This window comes from Oratosquilla oratoria, chromosome 26 (assembly GCF_046742065.1).
Source record: "Oratosquilla oratoria isolate Oo_2021 chromosome 26, ASM4674206v1, whole genome shotgun sequence".
NCBI classification, from domain to species: Eukaryota; Metazoa; Arthropoda; class Malacostraca; order Stomatopoda; family Squillidae; genus Oratosquilla; species Oratosquilla oratoria.
The window spans coordinates 40,941,796-40,948,193 of record NC_134802.1 but is presented as its reverse complement, the minus strand read 5'-3'; the positions used below and the strand labels follow the sequence as shown (position 1 = coordinate 40,948,193).

The window sequence follows — 6,398 nt, the reverse complement described above, 5'->3', positions numbered from 1 at the left end:
ATAAACATCACACACACACACACCCAAACAATTAGCCTGAAGATGGTCTACAGAGAAGACCGAAACGTTGCAACCTCATACGGACAGCTACTCAGCAAACTATCAGTCCAACACCGTAAATTAGCAAGAGAAATTGAAGTTCTTAACAAAAAGATAAATAATGCAGAAACAGCAATATCATTTAATCTCGTCTGTCAACAAGAAAATATTCTTCCTGGATACACTAATATTAAACTTCATGACGAGAGAACCAGGAACTCGGAGCTAACCTACAAGTTCAGAAAAGAACTCGTAGAAAGCCAATTGCAAGAGAAACAGCAGCTCTCTCTTCAATTGAAAGAACAATTAGATAAGGTCCTAGCCACTTGGAAAGAAGGAGATGTTCCCGTATACTTACGAGAACTCGTCGAAAATGAACTACATCGTCTACAACAACAACACCTTCAAGGCACAGAAGCTAGGAATGTGTCCAAACTCTCCCGATGTTATGGAGGCAACATAAAACTTCCAAAACCTACCCAAGGATTCTACAACCTTGTCACTAACTTACAACTCACCAAAGATCAAGAAGAATTACTCAACATGGGACTCAACTGCCACTACACTACCAAACCAGGAAAACACCGGAAAAGACTGGAAATTGAAGTACTCCTAGATGATATTCAAAAATTGGAAAAACAAAAGAAAGTTACCGTTTCCACGGACCTCCAAGCAACACTCATTGCAGAAGCATCCAAAACCAGAGGCAATTTCCAAAGCAATTTAGTACATAAAAGACATATTCAAGCAGCCAAACAACTCCGTGAAAACGAGGACATTGCCATCAGAAGAGCCGACAAGACCGCAGCCTTTACCATAATCTCCAAACAAGAATACCTCACAAAAATAGACAACATTCTAACTGACACCTCCAAGTTCACAAAAATCACTCGTAATCCCACGGAACAGATCAAAAAGAAAATCAACAATGTAATAGATACCATCAACGCCTCATCGTCCAGCCCACACTTTAGCAAATTAACAGGGGACTACTCCCCTGGCCACGCTTTTGGAAACGTAAAAACACACAAGCCCAACAACCCCATTCGTCCTATCATCTCCCAAATTCCCACAGCGACTTATTCAGTAGCCAAAAGACTGAACGAAATTCTCACCCCATACGTACCCACGGATTACGCTCTGACATCAGCCCAAGAATTCCTAGAAATCCTAGCAAATGCCCCTCCCGCAGAAAATCACATTATAGCATCGCTGGACGTGCCCCGTTTATTCACAAACATCGACGTCGACAGAACAATACATTTCATCCTAGATAGAGTCTATCGATGCGACAACACACCGACACTGAACATTCCTGAAGCTTCCTTACGCACCCTTTTAGAGATCTGTACTAAAGAAGCCCCCTTCACATGTCCGCGCGGTAATATGTACAAACAAATAGATGGAGTCGCCATGGGAAGCCCCTTAGGAGTCCTTTTCGCAAATTTTTTCATGGGAACCATAGAGAAGCTCACACTCGCCACCAACCGACCATCCATTTATTGCCGCTATATAGATGACATTTCCGTTAGAGTCAAAGATATTCAAGAACTCCAAAGACTCAGAGAACAACTTATAGAAACTTCCGGCCTTAATTTTACGTTCGAAGAATCGAACAACGGACGTTTGCCCTTCCTCGATGTCTTAGTAACCAGTCATAACAACAAGTACACCACATCAGTATACGTAAAACCTAGCAACAAAAACCTATGTCTTAATGGTAAAAGTGAATGCCCTCAACGATATTTAAACTCCACTATCAACGCATACATACGACGCGCCATATCACACTGCTCTACATGGAAAGATACACACACTGAACTGGAAAGACTTACCCAAGTCCTTATTAACAATGGGTATAGTAACAAGTTAATTAACGAAGCAACAAAACGGGCCATCAACAACTGGTATTCTAACAAACCTACCACACAAAAACAAGAAAACATAAACATATATTACAGAAATTACATGTCATCAGAATATAAGACAGATGAAAAAGTCATTAAGGACATAATTACAAAACACGTCAAGCCCACTGACCCAGAAGACAAAATATCACTGACCATATACTACAAGACCCGAAAAAACGTCACAACTTTTACTGAGAAACCGCCCTCCCAAATCGACATCGTCTTTACAAGATAATCACGTCATTTACCAACATAACTGTACCATTGAGAACTGTGGGTCTCAAACATACATTGGAATGACGAGGACTAAACTTACAAGACGTTTGACCTGCCACCTACAACAGGGATCCATAAAGAATCACTATAACACCAAACATAATACTTCCCTCACCCGTCAAAACTTAGAAGAAGGAACAGTAATAATAGACAGAGAAAGAGACTCCCGCAGATTAGCATTTATTGAAGCAATCTATATAGCAGAATTAAAACCAACCATGAACATACATAGTATAGACCTCCAGATTCTCCCATCCCACAAGCGGACCTGACCTCACCTCTCCCAGTGATTCCTGATGACTACGCAGCAGCCAATCAGGATGATCGCTTCACACGACACCACCCAAACAATCAGAAATAAAATAGTATATAAACATCACACACACACACACCCAAACAATTAGCCTGAAGATGGTCTACAGAGAAGACCGAAACGTTGCAACCTCATACGGACAGCTACTCAGCAAACTATCAGTCCAACACCGTAAATTAGCAAGAGAAATTGAAGTTCTTAACAAAAAGATAAATAATGCAGAAACAGCAATATCATTTAATCTCGTCTGTCAACAAGAAAATATACATATATATATACATACATATATATATATATATACATATATATATGTATATATATGTAGTATATATATATATGTATATACATGCATATACTGTATATATATATCTATATATCTAATATATATATATATGTATATATATATGTATATATATATGTATATATATGTGTATATATGTATATATGTATAAATATGTATATGTATAAATATGTATATATATATACATATATTTATGTATATATGTATATATATACATATATATGTATATATATATATAAACGTATGTATGTATGTATGTATATATATATATATATATATATACACGTGTGTGTGTGTACGTGCGCGTCTGTGTGTGTGTGTGTGTGTGTGTGTGTATGTACGTGCGTGTCTGCATGTGTGTGTGTGTTTGTGTGTGTGCATGCATACTCCTAGAACCCCTTCTACAACTAACCACACAACGCAATAAAACCATCCTCATCAGTTTTCTACTCTAACACGCCCAACCAAAAGCAAACTCAGATAACAAAACAACTACACAACAGACCTCCAAATTCTATACGTCACCAAAATCCCCCCAGATGTCACCCTTGTTAAATCAAGTGAGCTTGTACGTCTATGTTTAGTTCAGCAGCTCGCAAAAAACGTTTATAACAGAGTAGCCTGGTAATGGACTCTAATTGCCCCTGATACAATCACCATGCAGAAGACATAAAACACCCAATTCTGCGATGCCATATACTCACCCTATCCAGACAACAAAAAACAAGCACATTCATTCATACATACATACACACATACATATATACATACATGCATATAATATATATGTAGATATATGATATATATATATATATATATAATATATGTATATATATATATATATGTATATATATATATATATATATATATATATATATATATATATGAATGACTCTTTGAAGTCGAATCGTCAAATTGTGGTATTAAAAAGGATAACTTTGGACAGTTGGGTTTCGATCACCCTCCCAAAGTTAGAACTGTAGTGAGGAGAATTGGAAATATTAGAAAGATTACGACAATGCTGTGGTGTTTAACTCATATATATATATATATATATATATAATGTGTATGTATACATATGTATATAATATATATATATATATATATATATATATATACAGTATATGTATAGTACACATATATATATTCATGTGTCATTGACTTTTAATGTACTTCCTTCCGGAGAAATAAGGCCTTTCCGGGTGCCTTTAATCTGTTTGTTCCCATTAACAATTACACCTGCACCCTCTTCCGTGAACACAAAGGCTTTGTTGACCTCCAAGCCATCTACAACGACTCGGCTGACGACGCAGAAATGCTGGCAACTGTACATCCTTATGTAGTACTCGTTTTTAATGTTCTTTCCCAGCAAGGTAGATGACACGCATATCTTGAGGTTTCTGACACGCAACGCCCTCGTGAAAGACTGGTTGGGTCCTTAAACATGAATAGATGACAGCTTGACAAGAATACAAAAGTAAGCAGAAGGCTCGTAGCTACAGGGGAATGAGTCACCCAAATGAATGGACAACGTACGGTGACGTCCATGAACGAAAATAAAATAAAAGGTAAATGGCACAAGAGTGGAACAGAAGAGTAACGAATGGGTTGCGTAGTTTGTGTGGTGGCCTAGTCCTTACCAAGCGTAGTGATCTTGTATCACGTTCTGAATTTGCGTTGGTAACTTAGTTCGAAGCTTGAAAATATGTATAGGGAGCCCAAATCAATACAAAAGTTCTAGTATCAATTTCCTGACCTATATTGATACATCCATACGTACATACATACATAAAATACTACACATACACACACATATTTATATATATATATGCATATATATATACATATATATATATATATATACATATATATATATATATATATATATATATGCACCAGCCATACGTACACTGTCATCCGCAAACAACAACCGGCTTACTTCCGAATGCAGATAATAACCTGTATGGATAACATAACAAAAATAGAATACTAAATACGTCAGAATAACTCCGAAATTAGTGGGGATGGATTTGAATCTATTAGTATCCAGTAGAGCCTTTTCGTTTGATCTCGAGTCTTCACGTTTTTCATCGTTTGATGTGCCATAGATTTTGTTTCGACCAATGCTACACGTTTTCTTTTTTTTCAGCTTTTGGTAGATCCCTCGACTCGGTGGATTTCTTTTTCTCTTTTTTATTATTTATTTTTTCATTTTATTTATTCATTTATTTATTTATCTATTCTATTTTATTCTTTATTTTATCTATTTTTATTCTTATTTATTTATTTTTATTTTTTACTTTCCCCGTTTCTGTGAACACTCGACAAGTTTTTTCACCTCTGGACCCCCACAGAACCGACAACAAAACCGACATCAGCCACTTCTGCAATAAATATATACCTTCATAGATCCAATTTGAACATTAGATTTTAAAGAACGTATATCACGGACTTTATTCGGGTTATACAGAAATACGAAATAAGATAGAATCTCGGGCATTGCCTTTGAGACACCAAGAACTTCCATCGGGTAAGAATCAACTGTCGCAATCAAGATCAAACTCAACAAAGTACAATATCCCTCTGAACGTGAGAACCTGAACGTGACACCAGAATATGACACCAAAACATAACACCCGAACGTGAGGCCTGAACGTGACACTAAGACCTAACACCACAACGTGAGGCCCGAACGTGACATTAAGACAGAACGCCCGAACGTGAGGCCCGAACGTGACACTAAGACATAACACCCGAACGTGATACCCGAACGTGAAGCCCGAACGTGACATTAAGACATAGCACCCGAACGTGACACTAAGACATAACACCCGAACGTGAAGCCCGAACGTGACACTAAGACATAACACTCGAACGTGAAGCCCGAACGTGAAATCCGAAAGTGAAACTCGAACGTGACATTGACATAACACCCGAACGTGAAACCCGAACGTGACACTAAGAAATAACACACGAACGTGAAGCCCGAACGTGACACTGAAACTTAACACCCGAACGTGAAACCCGAACGTGACATCCGAACGTGAAGCCCGAACGTGACACCCGAACGTGACACCCGAACGTGAAGCCCGAACGTGACACTAAGACAGAACATCTGAACGTGACACCCGAACGTGAAGCCCGAACGTGAGGCCCGAACGTGAACCCCGAACGTGAACAGCGAACTTAACGTACCATCAGCTGCCAGCAGAGTTCTTTCTCCCCAGATATCACCTACAGACTGTTACACCCTGCCTGCACCAATTCACTAACGAAATTCAGCCCTCTCGTGGTCCTCCTCCTCCTCTTCCTCCTCCTCCTCCTCTTCCTCCTCCTCTTCCTCCTCCTCCTCCTCCTCCTCCTCCTCCTTGTTCTCCATTGCATGGTGATTTGTTTACTGGCCAATCCTGTGTTCCCTGCAACCTCACTCAACCAATCAGAGCGGCGATCTTATCATGTTCATTTCAGACGTAATCATTATTGTCAGTTACCTGGCTGAGGTCTGGATTTTCGTTATCTGCTCGGAGGGAGGGTGGGGGGTTGGTGTCGTCTGTAACTG

The 6,398-nt window shown here is 38.8% G+C and overlaps 1 protein-coding gene across 1 annotated transcript in view; it reads right to left on the bottom strand.

Annotated features, from left to right (window-relative positions):
* The window catches only part of LOC143039213 (uncharacterized), an 18,950-nt gene extending 12,891 nt beyond the window's left edge, over nt 1-6,059 (bottom strand). Inside the window, exon 1 of the mRNA XM_076209071.1 lies at nt 6,035-6,059. The gene's annotated coding sequence lies outside the window, so the exon portion shown is untranslated. The remainder of the gene's footprint in view (nt 1-6,034) is intronic.
* Nucleotides 6,060-6,398: the final 339 nt, after the last annotated feature.